At 36.4% G+C, this 18,173-nt stretch overlaps 1 long non-coding RNA gene across 2 annotated transcripts; it reads left to right on the top strand.

Annotated features, from left to right (window-relative positions):
- The first annotated feature begins 12 nt into the window (after positions 1 to 12).
- Positions 13 to 17,820, top strand: LOC113434583 (uncharacterized). Of its 2 annotated transcripts, XR_015744104.1 has the most exons (5): positions 138 to 521; positions 9,635 to 9,670; positions 10,981 to 11,116; positions 15,929 to 16,012; positions 17,753 to 17,820. It is a non-coding gene; the product is annotated as an uncharacterized LOC113434583 (long non-coding RNA). The 2 variants fall into 2 exon arrangements; XR_003373825.2 differs by lacking the exon at positions 15,929 to 16,012 and having other exon boundaries at positions 13 to 521.
- The last annotated feature ends 353 nt before the right edge of the window (positions 17,821 to 18,173 follow it).

The following is an 18,173-nucleotide window of genomic DNA, read 5'->3' as shown; positions in this document are numbered from 1 at the left end:
CCTTTTTCCCCCCCCTCCTTCCGACAATGTCACCGCAACCCGCCGGAGTCTCCCGAGCTCGGAAGGAGCGAAGGGGATGGTGGCGCAGGCGCTTTAGAAGACGGGAAAGCGGGTGCGCCACGCTGCGCTCGGTTGTTGTTGTTATTTTTTTTTCCCCCTCCTTCTCTCTCCCTCTCTCGTAGGCCCTGCAAAGCAGTTCTCTGAGGTGACCGTTGGTGCAAGAGCCGGAGTCGGAGGAGAGGAACAGGAAAAAGCGGAGGCTTGTCGTTCGCCTCCCGGTGTCCAGAGGGAGCTCTGCTCCTTGCTTTCTTTGGACCAGCAAAGACGGGAAAGAGAAAATTGCCTTTCGCCGCCTCTGATTTCCTATTTTCCTGGCCGTGTCCTAGGCGGTAGGCGTACTTTTCTGAAATAGTAATGACTAACGACGTGAGGATCTGAGGAAGTTTACCTGGCTGGCGTGCAGCTATAAGTCCTCACCTTGTCAATATTTTCCTTTCTGAACAACCTTTTTGAAACCTGAGGTAAACGAAGCAAAGGTGGTTTTCCGATGGATTTCTTTTATGATAATTTCGTTGGGCATTGAAGTCCGCTATGAATCTTCAGCCTATGTTTTAGCTCTGTTTGGGCTTATTATCTAACAAGGGTGATGAATTAGAAAGACTAGATAAGTGCCCTGGAGTAGGGATCTCCAACCAAGTCTGGCGGACTTCAACTCCCAGAATTCCCAAGCTAGCTGGCTGGGGAATTCTGGGAGTTGAAGTCCGCCAGGCTTAAAGTTGCCAAGTTGGAGACCCCTGCCCTGGAGTAGGACATGGTAGCTGTTGCTTATGAGAAAAAGCTGCTTGTTTCCACCTCATTTGATGCCTTGGGGGGGAGAGATGGGGCACTTCTGAATCCCACTGTAGTCCTGCTAAGGAGGAATTAAGGAGAACTAAGGAGAAATTTCCTGGGAGAACAATTAACCAGTGGAATGGCTCAACTCCAGAAGTTGTGGATGCTCCATCACTGGAGCTTTTTAAGAACAGATTAGACAACCATTTGTCTGAAATGGTATACAGTGATGGAGATTCCTTTTCGGCACCGAGTGCCCAAACTTGCATGTGCATGCACATGCGCCCGAGTGCCAGAAACCAAAGACCAGCTGGCAGGCACGCATGTACACTGGCCAGCTGGTCTTTGGGTTTCCGGTGCTCCAGCACATGCAAAGACCAGCTGGCTAGCATGCATGTGCGTGCCAGAAACCAGAACAGCAACTGCCAATGGCTCACCCACATAGAGGTCTCTGCATGCTACCTCTGGCACATGTGCCATAGGTTCACCATCACAGGTATAGGGTCTCCTGCTTGTGCAGGGCATTGACTAGAATGGGTCACCAGCCTTTGGGACCTCAGGGACCACCAAACTCATAATTTTAAATCCTAGGGACCACTAACCAGTTCTGTGGGCATGGCCTAATTTGTGGGTGTGGCTTGGTCATGTGACTGGCTGGGCATGGCTTATATGTAAATATTATAAATATTTATATAAATATTGAATTTATTATAAAAAAAGCAACTTTTACAATATCGACAATATTATTTTTAGATTCAGTGCCTGAAATTGTTTTATAAACCTGACCAATGATTCTTTTTTATCAGCAATCTTACTAGATCAGAATTTCCAAAAGAAGAAATTACCAGTTTAGATTATAAACAGGTGGCAAATGTACTTTTATGGTGGCATTCTATATTAAGGACTGGTTCACAGGAATTTTATACAATATGCCCTTAGAGCAGGGGTGTCAAACTCGATTTCATTGAGGGCCACATCAAAATTGTGTTTGACCTTGCGGGGGGTTGGGGGGGCGTGGCCACTCATGTCAGGGATGCCTGTGGTGACCTGAGCACTCTGCCAGCGAAAATGTGTTCCTGGCTCCTGATTTCAGCCACGACAACCTCCTGCAGCCCTCTGCCAGCAAAAATGGAGCTGGGGTGGGGTGCATGCGAAGCCTGGAATGGCTGCGCGTGGCTCTTCCAAGCTCTGTTTTTTTTTCTGGCAGTGGCACCAGGGGCCAATCATTTGCTGTTTCCAGGGTGGCCCCGTGGGCCAGATCTAAGCACCCACGGGCCAGATTCGGCCCACAGCCCACGAGTATGACGCTTATGCCTTGGAGTCTCTGCTAATCTTTTCTCACAATGAACTGTAGCATGTAAATTTCCCCACAGGTAAAAATCTGTAGTTTTCCAACATTTATGACCACAACCATAGCAGTTAGAAAATAGTTTGGGCCCCATGGGAAGAATCAGTACAAGAAAACAATGACTTTTAACAATGACAAATAAGGAACAGAAATTAATTTTAATCTAGGTTAATATGCAAGCAATGTTATAATTATCTGTGAAAGAATACCACAATTTCTCAACTAAATCTTGGTAGGCACTCAGAAAGAGGACTGTAGGGATATGCAATCCCATATCCTAAAATGGAAATGCTGCTTCTTTAATTCTGATTTGCAATGCCACATACCAGCAATACAATTCTTTTTATATACTGAATTAAGGGCTTTATGGATTCTTGTGGTATGATGCTGGGAGCTCAGAATTCTACCTGCCAATGGGAAGGGATATTTTCATTTTATTTGGAGTGCTCTAACAACAAAAAAGAAAAGCGACAGCATATCATTCAGTATCTGTATTGATTGGGAATCCTGAGTCTTTAAAGGAAAAGATTTAGCCTATGTTGTGAGATAAGCAGTCCTCATAACAGTCAGGTACAGTAGGCCAAATGATTTTTTTTAACCATTCATTTGCTTCCTATGCCTAAATATTCAAACTTCATATATTTTTCATGCTGTTTATCAAAAAACCTGGAGAAAGAAATGAAAATATATTTGTACCAGACAAATCACAGCACAAAGTGAATCACAATCTTGGCTTTTATGCAGCTGTTGAAGATGTTTCTGCCTACTCAGAAATGAATGGTGAGCATCAGCTCCATAAATGTGAATATCTAAATTTTTAAGAGCTAAAACACCTGAACTGGTCAACTGTCATCAATGCATATTTCATATACTGTATTTTGGATTGCAATTTCAACCAAATATTCAAATGAGCTATACTAGCTGAAGCTGATACAAACTGATATTAATGTTCCTGAACACTTTTGATTTCTTACACGTTCAAAATTTTTCCAATCTACACTCCTTTGTACAATATTTATGCTGAGGTTGCAAGTTGCTACCGCAATTTTTAAAAATACAATCAAGCTTAACTTCTTGACCTTTTCAAGTTCTATGAAGCCAAAAAGGTTGAGAAAACAGTGAGGGTTTTTTTTTAATGACAAACCTATTTTTAACTGCAACTACAATCAAATGTAAGCAATTACTGCTTACAGAATTCTAGGTTAGATTACACAAAGATGTGATATTGACTGTACAAGAAATCATTGAAATAGATAATGAAACAAGTGCCTTATCTGCTTTATGCAGTTGACAGCAGTTAATATATGACTAGAGAAATGTCCATTATTGTGATGGATAAAGGTTAGAGAAGTGTTGTAAATTGCAGGGACACATTATATTTATGCCTAGCTTTATTAAATTCTGATCAGCAAAGATCAGGCTGAACAACATATGTGAGCTTTATTTTCTTTAAAATGTCATTGCTTTACAGTTGCCACATTTTTAATAGATACTGCTCCTTAGCTTTTAACAATACAGATTGGATTCTGTATTCATTTGATTGGAATTTATTTTCAGATAAGCATATATAGCAATCCTGCTTAACCACCTCCCCCCTCACTTATGAATTTAGTAGTTCATAATATATACTCCAGATGTGACAAAAAGAACTTAGAAATTGTTCTTGGTGCATGTGTGCATTTTTTTTACAATAATTACATATAAAATATTGTCCTGCTACCAAATTTGTCTGATGACTATAGTTTGATTACTATAAAACCATGTATGTTTGATGCAGATTGCAGTGACAAAAATATAATAAAACATGTTCGAATACCATGTTCCCTATTCTCTTGCATTTATTTGTTCCCTCAATCTAGAATCAGTCCTATTTTCTCCATGGTTAGGCAACCAGGTATCATCCAAATATGGAGGGGTGGGTTTACAACACTCCTCTATTTCCTACTCACTGGCCATGTAACAGGGGGAATGGGAACTAAATTGCAAATAAGGAATGATAACAGGCTTCCTACCCCTAATGTAGACAAGCAGCTTAACATGGAAAAAATTCTCTATGACTATAATCTCTGGGAATGGATCGAAATAGTCAAGATGCTGGCCATAATCATGTAGTACCATAAAAATGGTGGGACTTTGATTGCATGGTTGTAGCCACCATCTTGACATTTTTTGATCCTGTCTTGCAGATGAGTCTTGACATAAACCTATTACAATACAAAGGAGAGACATGTAGAATATCTCACATATTATACTCCATACCACAACAGAACCATCTACTGTATACGTGTAGAAATTAAACAGGTTATTGCCATTTCATTTTCAATAGTTTGGCAGCTTGAATGGTGATCAGTTCTGCATTTACAGCATATGGCCATTCTTTTCTGGTCAATGTTTCTTAAAGCCTAAGAACAGTAAATACTTCTAAGCAAAATCAAAATGCTGAAAAAGATATTGAGTGTTCCTACCAAGACACACAGCTTTCCATCTGTTCTATTATTACTTGCAAATTTATGACTAGCCTGTTTATTTATCTTAAACCTGGTATTTGTGTGCCCATCTTAAGTATACACTGGTACAGATATGAGGATATGTAAATAAATGCAGTTTTGAAAGAATAGCTGGTTAGGATACGGCTGCAAAAAAAAACACCCAAAAACAATAAGCCAGTTTTTATCTTAATGAACAAACTAAAATTGTTAGAAAAATGTCCTCTATGAATGAACATCTATTTTGAATGTGGTGGTGGTCTATAATTTTAAATTACCTTCAACCCAGAATAGTATTGTTTTAGGGCAGCATAGGGACATAGTAAACATGTAAACACTGGCCTCCACTGAAACTTTAATATTTCAGAATTCCCTAAGTGAAACTTAGGGAATGTAAATGTATAAAAGAAAAAATATCTTTGTCTGTTAGGATCTTCACCAACGTTTAAATTGTCCTACATAGAATTCTTCAGCTTGACATCACTGAAAGTGTCATCAGTGTCAGCACTGATCAGTTGGACCCGTATTACTGGCTCAGGAAGGAAGGATGGATATTTTTTAAAAAGGAAACAATATGAATTTGTGTTTTTCAGAAAAGATAAAGGATTGTTCACTGATATTTGCAAAATACTTTTGAAAGTTATAATTTTTATACTATTCACACAACTTAAAGGTAGTATTAATTTGGCCATCGGAATGCTTTGATTTTTTTTTTTATACTGGCCAAAGGATCTTTCTTTGTTGCTTCTTCTACTGCAAGCCTGCAGAGAAGAAAGGAACAAATTGATAAATTGAAAGTCCTTGTGGATCTCAAAAGAATACTTGGGCTGCTGATCTGCTGTTTGGTGAGTATAGTAGTGGAACAGCAGCAATACTCAGCAGCATCTCTTTTAGGGCACTGACCGCAATGAATTTGTTCCAGTGCCAAGGCTGCTGGGTGGACTGCAGGTTGAGCAGGTTTGTTTGAGTGTTTCTTCTGCTATAGAGTAACATACCCAAAACCTTTATACTCTGATTCACTTCTTGTTCACCACACAATCCAGCAAACAAATATTGAAACTATCCTTCATAGCATTATATTGCCCTAGTGTCTTTTTACTGTAATCATTCTGTGATTTTCAGATATTCAAGCAACAATAAAAGATATATCAGGACAAAAAAAAACTTGACAGATTTCTTTTGAATATGTTACTTCTGTGTTTCCTTCAAGTCTTTCTTCAGGTTATTCTGGTAAACGCTTTAACGTACTTTTAAAAATTGGGCTCAATTATAGTGGGAAGATTTGGGTATAAAGCAGAGTCCAAAGATAGGGCTACTTGCCTGGGCTGGAACTGAGACAAGGATCTGCTTAGCTTTTAAAATGCACTTAAACCTGAAACCCATGATTCAAAATAGAGCCCAGAATGTAGAAGCCCAATATCAACGGTGTATATCTACAAAATACGATAACTAGAAACTATTTTGTGTATCTTAACTGCTAGGAGGCAATTAGTAAGGGGATTCAGGGTAGGAAAATAAAATCCAGAACCAAGGATTCACTGGTAGGACTCAAATACCACACTTAGAAATATCTGCCTGACCCATGCTAGCCTATAAATCATAATTGTACATTTATGGTAAGAATCACAATGGGAAAAAACCGAGAAAAATCACATTATGTCTTTCTATAATGTCTTAATTCAGCCAATACCTTTCCTTCAGAAAAGAATTGTTGCAGTCTAATTGGTGTCCCTGTGGTTTTTGACCATGAAGGATGCAATTTCCAATTCAGTCGTTCTGTGTACAGACTTTTAGCCACTCTGTTAAGACAGAACATTGCCTGGCGTAAACCATTGTGAAGGTAGTCTATGCTTCATACCCCTTCATGTACTTCATACATAAAGTTTTAGAGATTCCTTAGATATTGAATTATATCTGTCCTTTTTGCAGTTGAAATTCTATAGTTCCATATAGTGATTTTATTATGGTTTTATCTTAATATTTTACCTCTATATTGTATTGCATTCGTATATATGTGTATATCAATAGACATATATATGACTTCACAGTGCTTTACAGCCCTCTCTTAAGTAGTTTACAGAGTCAGCATATTGCCCCCAATAATCTAGGTCCTCATTTTACCAGCTAAGGAAAGATGGAAGGTTGAGTCAACCATGAGCCGGTGAGGATCAAATTGCTGGCAGTCGACAGAATTAGTCTGCAATACTGCATTCTAACCACTGCGACACCATGGCTCACATGTATGTATGTATGTATATATACACACACATGCTGATACTTTATTTAAACTAAATTTGCATATTAAGGATTGCATCATCTCTGTAGATGCCATAGGCTAAATATATTTGTTAAAATATGTTTATCCCTTCCTCTCTACAGGAAATTAACAGAACCCTTAAAATTGTGAATTTTATTGAAATATTTTATTGGCCAGTCAAGAAAGCTAATCTGAATTTCTTCTAAAATGCATACATATATACATAGATACATACATATATAAAAAATCTCAAGAATTCTAATGCTTTCCTAAGGAATGAAGATTTTTGCATATGAGACTCATATGATAATAAATAACACAGAACAAATCCCTAATTGTTCTACATGGAATAGTTTTTTGTCATCAGATAATTCAGAAAGCTTATCATATCATTACACTTGCAATATTTAGCTCATCTATGAAATTTGTAATAACATTTATTCACAACTAATTATTTTAATATCAATACCTAATTATTTTAATATCAAAGAAATTATTTATGCAAAAACATTACTGCTCATGTTCAAAGTTCAGTCTATATAGCATAAAGTCTACAGTTTAGATAATCAAATGCATCTAATTCTTGTTTTTATTGTTAACTAATGATTACCAAAGGAAATTACAGAAGCAAAGCAACATACATGCTTTAAAGAACAAATGGCAGATATCTTTGGTAGGTCTGTGCTGTATGTGTAACCGTTTCCTCTCCTGCTGAGTTGTACGCAGATAAGAGATATCAGTTGTCAAACAGTATTAAATAAGATATACACAGCATTGTGCTGTGAATTTTAAGGAATAAAATTAGCAGCATGGGGCAATATAAAATGTCAAACGAGCTATGTTTTTTTAAAAAAATAAACTTTATTAATTTTACAATTAAAACAGACAAACAACACATACATAAATGTGAAAGAGAAAAAAGAAATAAAGAAGAAAAAGTGAAAAAGAAAATTCAGGAGACAATTAAAAATCATTTCGTCCTCGACAGTTTGTAGGCCCTTCTTTTCAACCTTATTTTGGATCTGATAGATTGCTGGGAATGTTCATCTATAAACTTGTACAAAAAATGCAGATATACGTAGATGTTACAACTACAATTGAACCCAAACTTTCTGTTGCTAAGCAAGACAGTTGTGAAAAGTGAGTTTTGCCCCTGTTTATGACCTTTTTGCCACAGTTGTTAAATGAATCACTGCAGTTTTTAAGTTAGCAACAGGATTATTCACTGAATCTGGCTTTCACATTGACTTTGCTTGTCAGAAGGTCGCAAAAGGGGATCCCATTACCCCAGGACACTGCAACCATCATAAGTACAGGTCAGTTGCCAAGTGCCTGAATTTTGTTCACATGACCATGGGGATACTGCGACAGTCGTAAGTGTGAGAAAGGTCATAAGGCCCCTTTTTGAGTGCAGTTGTAACTTCAAATGGTCACTAAATGAATGGCTGTAGGATGAGGACTACCAGTACAAACGTGCTTAATAAACATTGTTTATGCATATATTTATTAAGTTTATATAACGCCATATCTCCTGAACTCCTGATGGGCATTGGGAAACACAACAACTAAATGAAAACCATTTGGGTAACTTTGGACATCACTCTCAATCCAACTCCCTCACTGTTTTTGTGGGGAAAATAGGATGAGTAAGAAGTATTAAGTGTTTTCATTGCCTTGAATTATTTATACAAATAATAAAGGGAAGATATACATACACATATATACACCACTTTGTGTATGGGATCCTATATACATACGCATGCATACATGTACATATACATACATCTAACGTATGGGTATAAGTATCTGAGCTTGGTTGTTTTCTTGCAGACATTTCATTACCCAAACTAAACATCATCAGTGCTAGCAAGAAGTAGGGTTTGCTCTCAGATTATATTCTAGTGTCTGTCTTGCCCTATCAGCGTTGGTGGGAATGGTCATGGAGGCTTTTGGGTTGGGCTATTTATTGTTAGCTTGTTTGGCAGTTCCTTGATGGGGGTGCTGGTTGTTGGTCTGATGTTAATCTTGGAATTAATCTATGCTCATCTGGCCGTTGATTGCTGATGTGGTGTTTTGTTTGGGGGATTTTATTGTTGTTTTTGGTTTGTAGATTATCTCTTTTGTACAGTATGTATGACTAATTTGTCAGGATGTCAGGTTCTAGAAATTTTCTAGCATTTCGTACTTCACTTGGTCTAGGATAGTTTCATGTAGTGATTTATAATGTAGTTCAGACTTAAATGAGCTTTTATTTTTTGTCATAGATGGGTCAGTTGGCTTGCCCTGTAGTGGGACATCTGTGTAAAATAGGATGATCTTCAATCCAATTAACTCCATAAGATTCTCTAACAAAAAAATTCTGGAAACCAAAATGCTTTAACATTTTTCTGAAAAACTGCAGACTGTTATGGACTTTTTACTGAAAGAAGAAAAAATGATATGATTTATGGATTTAAAAAAAGAAGTGGACTAAATGAATGATTGAAGGGATTGATATAACATGCAAGAGAGAGGGAAGATTATAAAATTATAACTGTAACTATTGGATGATGAGAAGGTTGGGAGTTATTAAATTTCAAATTTTTAATTTCTTTTTTTCTTTTCTTGGAATTTGTTTTCCATCTGTTTTATTTCTTTTTCTTTAGATTAGTCTGTTACTTCATGTAAAATTCTGAATGATAAAACTAAAACAACAAAAAATATTTTTTTCAGATTTCTCCACATCTGGATTTAGTTGTCTGTTATAAGGTAATATTTCAATTGACTCTATTCTTTCAGTCACACACATCTGTAAAGCAAAGCAACGAATAAAATATTTTAAAGATCTCTGGGTTCCATGTAGATATTAGAAGCTTTATCTGAATCTACAAAATAGTCCAGTATTTGCATGAATGTCATATTTCATAAAGAAAGATGGCCTGAGAATATTTAGAAGTTAAAAGAGGTAGATTTTGATGAATGCTGATTTATATTTGGCTATGGCTGCCATAGCAAATGACTATATTTATATATTTATAGTTCAAATGTTTTTCAAAAGTGCTATATTCTCACTATTTAATTTATATTGGCTGAACATATTTTCATCTGTCAGCAAATTAGTTATATTAAGCATGGCAAAATAATTTAAAACAAAAAAAATGTAAAAAGCAATCAAAATAACAAAGACTGATGACATGTCACCTATGAAATCATATTGTTTCACAAAATAAATATAATACTTTCATCAAGAATCCAGTAACCACAGTTATAATTTCTAGTAATTCTAGTAATTCAATGCCAAGTAAAATCAAGTGTTAGCATACTTTCCTAACAATGTTTAGAACAAATTTTTCAATTAGTTTTGATAGATTATTACTTGATCCATTTCCATACTTTACCATGTGCAAAATTGTATCTCTTTTACATCTGAAGCCAAATAGTATTTTAAAGAGTATTTTAATGTTAGATTTGAATGACACAAAATAGATTTTTCATTCTGTTTTTTACTATTATTTTGATTGGTTGGTTAGTGCTATAAAGCTCTGCAGCAATCTGGATTGAAAAATTGAAGCAGAATGTTGTACCTCATATTATACCTGTTGACAATTTCTGTGGGCTTAGGAGATTATACAGCTACCTCCACACAACCTCAGGGAAAGGCATGCTTTGATTTAAGAAGATGCCCTAGTTGCACTAATGCTCCTAATCACTTTCTCTTGTTTGATCACAGCTGGTTGCACAGCCCAATATGTATTTATTGTAAAGATTACAATCTTATAATCTCTCACTAGATATATATTCATACAGTGCATGGTATTAATGATACAAATATATTTATTAAATGGCGCAGCATATTAATTATTAATAAATGCACTACATTACATTAATACTCAAATTCATAAGAAATAAGCTATGTAGAATAAGGGAAATCACTTGACTAGTAGTTTTTTTAAGTCTCCAATTGAGCTTAGAGACAATAGATATGTACCAGAAACAACAACTCTTATACTGACATTTCATTTAACATAGTTTCCTCCATTGACCTCTCCAAGGTCCTGACAATGCTTGATTTTCCTTAGAATCAGATCTGCCTAGTCTTGTGATGGCGAACCTATGGCATGCGTGGCACACAGTCATTTCTGCTGGCACACAAGAGCTCACCCAGAACAGATCCACTGCGCATGCACGCGTACCCCCCTGCCAGCCGATTGTCAGGTATCTACTACGCACGTGTGGGGGAAGATGCATGCAGGGGAGACGCGCTTGGGGGAACGCATGCACATGCACAGGGGGTGGAGATGTGGGGGATCACATGCATATGCACAGAGGTGTGTGATGCAGGGGGTTGCGTGTGCATACACAGAGGCGCATGGCATGGGGGGTTGCACGCACATTGCATTATAGGTGCAGGCACGTGAGTGCAGGCATCTATCATTGTAATCTCAAACTTTTAATTAAACAGAGAATTCCTACTTCCTAGCTGTGAATGTTGCCATAGAAGTAAAAGTGTTCCACTATTTCATGAGTAATCTGTAGTGCAGATGGTCCTAACTTACCAATTGTAATAGGCACCAGGAACTCTCTCACTAAGCAACCCAGACATAATGTGAAATATATATCCACAGCAGTTTTAATATTAGTTCTAACTGCAGTCATGAGTCATTAAGAATGATATCATGTGACTGTACCTTGTGACTTTCTGCTGACTTTCCCATTGATTTTTTTCAAAATCCAGCTGTGAAATTCCCAAAAGTTAATCACATGATTGCAGGAGGCTGCAATCACAGTAAATGTGTGCCAATCACCTACATCGTGATCATGTTACCATGCAGATGTTAGTAACAGCCAAAATAATTTGAGGACTGGTTGTAAATCTATTTTATCAGTTGTAATTTTTTTTGAATGGTGTCAGGGATCTGCTTCTGGACACCTCTCTGGATACGAGTTCAGAGGATGAGGGTGATCTCTCTTTCTCTCTTTCCTTCTCTCTCTCTCTCATCTATCTATCTATCTATCTATCTATCTATCTATCTATCTATCTATCTTCTTCCTTACAAGTTGCATTATAGAAACACTTCATTTGGGTTGCTTTCCTAACCATCCCTTTTATGGGAAAGATGGTTGCTTTGCAATATATATTAGAGACCAGAAGTAGGCATCAATTACTAACTCTCAACCAAGCTCTAATCAATGGCTAGTTCTCTATGAACAACTACCTATTACTAAGTCTTGATTAGCTGTTGGTTCTCTATGACTTCTAAAGATGTAAACCTTTCTATTTAGCAATGTATTCTAACAAACCTAACAGATGTGGAAATAGTCAGGAGAGCACAGTTAATCCCAGCTTCATTTTAATAATGAAATGAGATGAGCTGGATAATAGAACAACTGTTTCTCTGGAAATACCAGAGTGTAAACCAGCCAATCTTTGGAGGTTAAAGTAAAACTAGGATCAGGGAAAATAGGTTCTCGCTCTAAGTACCCTTTTTCTCTCATTTTAAATGAGTGATGTATGTTAAAAGTGAAGCATAATTTTATAAGGAAAGTTTACAGTATATGTGTGTGTTTGTGCGTATTTGTGTGTGTTATTAGTTTATAACTAATACAGAGCTGCACAATAGAATAGATGAGGGGGAAAAAACCAGCTATAGAAATATGGATAATTAATAAATTGCATAATATTTACATCAAGCTCAAGCACACTGGAGATAATTTGACTTGAATAATTCTATGTAATTTATATTTTTTTTCATGATATCTACAACTCATGTAACTGGTTTGTACACTTAAAGAAAATGTCAACCACAGACAAAAATTGCTGCTTTGTATGCTAAAGGAAACCCAGGTTGCTAGGCAACTCTGCAGTTATAATATGTTACAGTAATACTGTAGATTAGCTCTATTATAATATACACAAAATAATGGCTATCTTAAATATTAATTCTAGAAAAGTTTCTTCTGGGCTGGGCTCAGAACATTATGCTAGGCTAACGTATGCTTGGCTAGTTTATTACAGTGCTGTGCCTGGTCTACTGTGATGGAATTTCTAATAGACCTTGGAATCAGATTAAGACAGTTAATGGAGGGAACAGGCCCATTATAGAAGAGATTACCAAGTGCAGGAGAGGGGAGAACCATGAGAAAGAGACTGAGAGACAACTGCTTTAATTACACTAGTATATAAGAGAATTTCTTTGGTAGGCATTCAAGATTCTGTTAAATTACCCTACTGGCAGTAAATATCCAAGTGCTTCTTGTTTCCTGAATTTGCCAACTTGGCAAGGCTTGATACCAATAAATGTAGATGGTTCTGCCAGTTGGTTCATTCAGTTGAATTTAGGGATTAGTATACTATGTGATCGAAAGGTCAGCAGTTGAGCGATTCGAATCCCTAGTGCCGCAATGAAGTAATGGAGTGAGCTCCCATTACTTCTCCCAGCTTTTGCCAACTTAGCAATTTGAAAGCATGTAAAAAATGCAAGTAGAAAAATAGGGACCACCTTTGGTGGGAAGGTAACAGCGTTCCATGCGCCTTTGGCATTTAGTCATGCCGGCCACATAACCACAGAGACATCTTCAGACAGTGCTGGCTCTTCAGCTTTGTAATGGAGATGAGCACCGCCCCCTACAGCTGGAAACTACTAGCACATATGTACGAGGGGAACCTTTACCTATACTATTTGAATGCAGCCAGTTTATTTATTTTATTTATTTTTATTTCACCTTTATGCTTTTTATAAGTAACTCAAGGCAGCAAACCTACCTAGTACTCCTCCTAACCCCTGTGAGGTTAGGCTGGGTTAAGCTGAGAGAGAGTGACTGCTCCAAAGTTTTTCAGTCTGTTTTCATTTCTAAAATGGATTAAAACTGGTTCTCCAGTTAACTAACCTCATGTCTTAACCACTATGCCAGTGGTGGGATTCAAATTTTTTTACTACAGGTTCTGTGGGCGTGGCTTGGTGGGCGTGGCAAGTGAAGATTACTGCAAAATCCCATTCCCTCCCCAACCCACTAACCTGCTTTCTAGCTCCATTCTCCTGTGCAGGGCAACAAAAGAAGACCCAGCCAATCAGCTGGGACTCGGGAGGCAGAGAATAGATGGGGGCGGGGCCAGTCAGAGGTGGTATTTGCTGGTTTTCCGAACTATTCAAAATTTCTGGTCAGAACCTGTTGAATACCACCTCTGCACTACACCAAATTGCATCTTCGTTTTCATAAATTAATTTAGTAACTGAAAATGATGGGTCAAGCAAAAGAGTGGCTGGATAAAACTATTTGGAACAGAATGTTATAATGAATAATTAAATATTTACATTTTAGAAGCTTTTTTAACATTATCTATGCCTAGATTAATAACACATTGTCTTAAATTCTGGAGATTTTTATTTATAATAAATATACCTGCAGGAACAAGTGCGGAGAACAAGCTAGAATTCTAATAGACATCTACATACATAGAATAATGTCTAGATATATAGAATAAAAGATAAAATAGAAATGTTATTAGAGGTCCGTATATAAATAGTTAACTCAAACCACAAAAAAAAAAATACCACCAGGTAGCAAGTCAGAAGAATCCCAGCTATAAAAGTGTTTAGCACAAAACAATCTTGCATCTAGCAAAAAGAGATGTCATTCCAGGAATCTTATCTAATTCATAAAAGAAAAGGTCTTCGGTGCATTGTGAGGTTTTTTTTCCTTTAAAAAATGGAAAATGCAATCTTTGTTTAATGAAAAAAAGTTAATGTATGGAAAATCTATAGGACAAAATAAAATACTATATCCCAGCAAAGAAAAGCAAGACCAAGCCAAACAAAAGATTTATGGAAGACTCAGTTGAAATAGTTTTACATCCTTGAATTCTTCTCCTTGCATCTAGAACTGCACTGTATTTTCCAAATTTTAACGTTACTATTAACAAGAGCACTAGTAGAATCATATGCTACTACAGATCTACTGAAGCACCTTTACACTTCAGAAATCTATGTAAAATCTTTTTAAAGTCTTTTTCCATTTTATTTCTCAAGATAGCCAGAAATTATACTTTCTAGAATCTTGGATGTAACTCTAGCAGTAGGGGAAAAATATGAGGGATATTTGAATCTTCCATTTCTGCAATAAAAATAGACTGGTGCCTAAAGAGCTGAGCTTATGTACTGTGCTAAACTGTAGTGGGGCTTGATAGGTCCCATTGTAATATGTATCAATCAAGCCATTATGTCTTGCCCAAGTAATCTGTGACTAAAAGAAAGTTGGGCTTAATGAAATCTGTGAATCCAGTTATTGCCAGTGAAATGTTTATCCCCTGCAATAGTTTTGCTTATTTAGGAAATCCAGCTTCCTGATACAGGTCCTGCTCCATACTGAATTTTAATTATTTTCCTCCTCACTTGTATCCTCACTTCTACATGCTATCAGGTGAATGACATAAGCATTTGGTAGAAGTCACAACAAATGATGGGAATTATAGAATGTGCATCAACTGAGGAACTGATATAACTTACATTTGCACAATCATATCATGATGTCTATGCTATTTTGGGGGCCTACCCTATATGGATTACTTCTGAAAGTATCACTTCTTCAGTTATAGTAACACCTGAAGTTTATGTTCACTTGGGTAAGTGGACTGATTTATGGACAGTTTTGCACTAAGTGGCATCCTGCATATCTGTGATATTACCATGACATGTTATATTAGAAGACCCTCCCATCAAACTCCAAATTAAAAAGCATGGATTGTGAGCATAACACTATTGGCAAAAACTTTGTTAAACATAATAAACATTATTTTCAGATTGACAGATTCATATACACTGTGAATAATTTGACAGTAGCATTAATTATGTTTAATAATAGTATTATCCTCAAAATGTATGCTTTATAGTTTGGAGTTTGCTGGAAGGGTTTTGAAATATCACACATCATGGCAAAAAAAATCCCCTAAATAGCAATTTAATATGTCATCTGCCATGCATAAAGATGGAAATTTGTCCTTATTTTTATACAAAGAATTTTGTTTATTAGACTATTCACATGAAAGGCCTTCCACAATATTACAGTCCAGGCTATGATAAGCAGAGTCCCATTTTTATGAGACCATTTTGAAAGGTATGTTCTTCTTCACAGCTTCTCAAAATGACAAGCAATATATAGTACTTCTGTATGTATTCACTCTAGACTAAAGCTGTCAAATAATTATCTAAATAAAACTTTTTAAAATTAGGGTTGCAGTAATGCAATTCAAATATATGAAAGCAGTTTCCCCCTCTCATCCATAGAAATAGGCTCACATGGCTTAGATTATGGAATAAGCCATGATTCTCTGGGTTCATAAAACCAGACAATCATGTGGTCTGGCATAGTGCAACAACCCAACAAATGACCATACTGATGACATCCTTAAAGAGATTAGGTTTTCATTTGAGATAATAGCTCCAGCCTGCTATTAAAACTAAAGTTCTGTGATGAAACCTGCAATAACCCATTATTTTCTGCATGTGCATAGAGCAAATAAAGGGGAAAAATTTAAACAATGAAAAGTAATCATCCAACAGGAAAATGATACTGACAGATGTAGCCTCATGAATCAGGGAACTGCAGAAGGGATTCCTGACTTGTCAGTTGATAAAGGCTTCCAAAATTTTTACCTTACTGAAAATTCTTTTTCTTTTGTCAAAAGCTAATCATCTGGAAATCATGGTAGAAAAAAGATACTCTAGCTGATATGGTTCACAAAACTTTACTTAAGCCTCATGAGTCTGATCGACAACAAATTATTGCCTCAACAGCTCAAACTAGTGCAGCATTTTTCCATGCCATTTAATTCAGCATTCTTATTTGTCACCTACAAATAAGAGGCAGGTTTCTGTGGCCCATTATCTAGCGGGAAGGTTTCTTCTATTACTCACTCATACTCGCAGTTTTATTTTTGTGGACAAATTGTTCATATTATCTAGACTTTTTCCTTAGTCACACTAGTGAATCTTTGCTGGAACCTGTATGTGAAGAGTACACTCTTGTTTTTTAATTTAGGTTTATTGGCTGCTTTTGATAGCGTTGACCAGGCTATTCTTTCGGTTTGTTTGCTGAGCACTGTTTTGGGGCAGTTCTACTCCTACCCAATAGGCAATTCCAATTGATGTGGGGGTGAAGAGGTCAGCATGGATGGTCTTTATGACATAAAACCAGCTGAGCTGAACCCAAGCAAGTTGCAACTGCAAATTCTATGTCAGACCTGTGTTGTCTCTGGGAGGAAAAGAGCTAGCCCTGAGGAAACAGATCTGCAACTTGAGAAGTCAAGATCTCCTGACCACTCTTTATTATAAAATATTTAGTTTATCTGAATTAATACTAACAGGCTACAGTTGATTCTAGTTACATATGTACAGCCCAATTATATATTTGTAGAAAAATAAGAAATTTCATCTAATAAAATAGAAATGCAAGGATCTTCTGTTCAGTTTCCCGTGTGTCCTAAAAACCTTATTTGGAGATCCCTCAAATTCCTGCTTTGTGTGAGCAGATTTCAAGCTCATGTGCCACAATTACACTTGTGATCCTCATGGAGTTGGTATTATGTGATTCTGTAATAATTTTAATCAGCAATATGCTCCTATTTTTTAATTTCTGAATTCAGAATTTCAATATAAAAATCTTAAAAATCATTTCAACTTCCAGAAAATTTTATTTGTTTTGTTTGTTTGTTGTTGGATTTCTTTGCTGATCATCTTACTTCAAGGTGACTGTGGGCAGCTTACAAATATAATGTTATAAAATAATTATAATTAAAACAATAGTAAAATGCATGAATTAAAAATTGATTTCCATTGTATTTTTTTTCTTTTTCAGCCCATGGGAATTCCAGAATTTCTAAAGTAAAAACTGCAGCTGTAATATTTTAAAATCTTGGAAGTACAGACATCCATGTAGAGTATATTATTTTCATTTTTAAAAATACACTTGCAGATACAGGAAACATCTGTGTGCATGTCCAGGACAATTAAGGTTTTTAGGGAAGGAAATTGAAAAGGATTATGACTATCACTAACGTTAGAAAAACTATTGGTTGCTATAGATAATAAAACTGCTGCAGCAAAAGGTGTACATTAATAAGTTAGTGTTGAGACAGCCAATATCCTTGACTCTTCTAGGAATTTTACAGATCCTTATTAAATCCAAGAGTAGAGAAAATGTCAAACAATCATCAAAGCAATACAAAATAAGAGCTCTTTGACACATAGTTTTAAGGCATCAGTCTAAAAAAGGGAAA

The sequence above is a fragment of the Pseudonaja textilis genome, chromosome 6, assembly GCF_049901715.1.
Source record: "Pseudonaja textilis isolate UNSWEBS1 chromosome 6, rPseTex1.2, whole genome shotgun sequence".
NCBI lineage: Eukaryota > Metazoa > Chordata > Lepidosauria > Squamata > Elapidae > Pseudonaja > Pseudonaja textilis.
The sequence above is the reverse complement of the archived record's forward strand: the minus strand, read 5'-3'. Positions and strand labels throughout refer to the sequence as shown.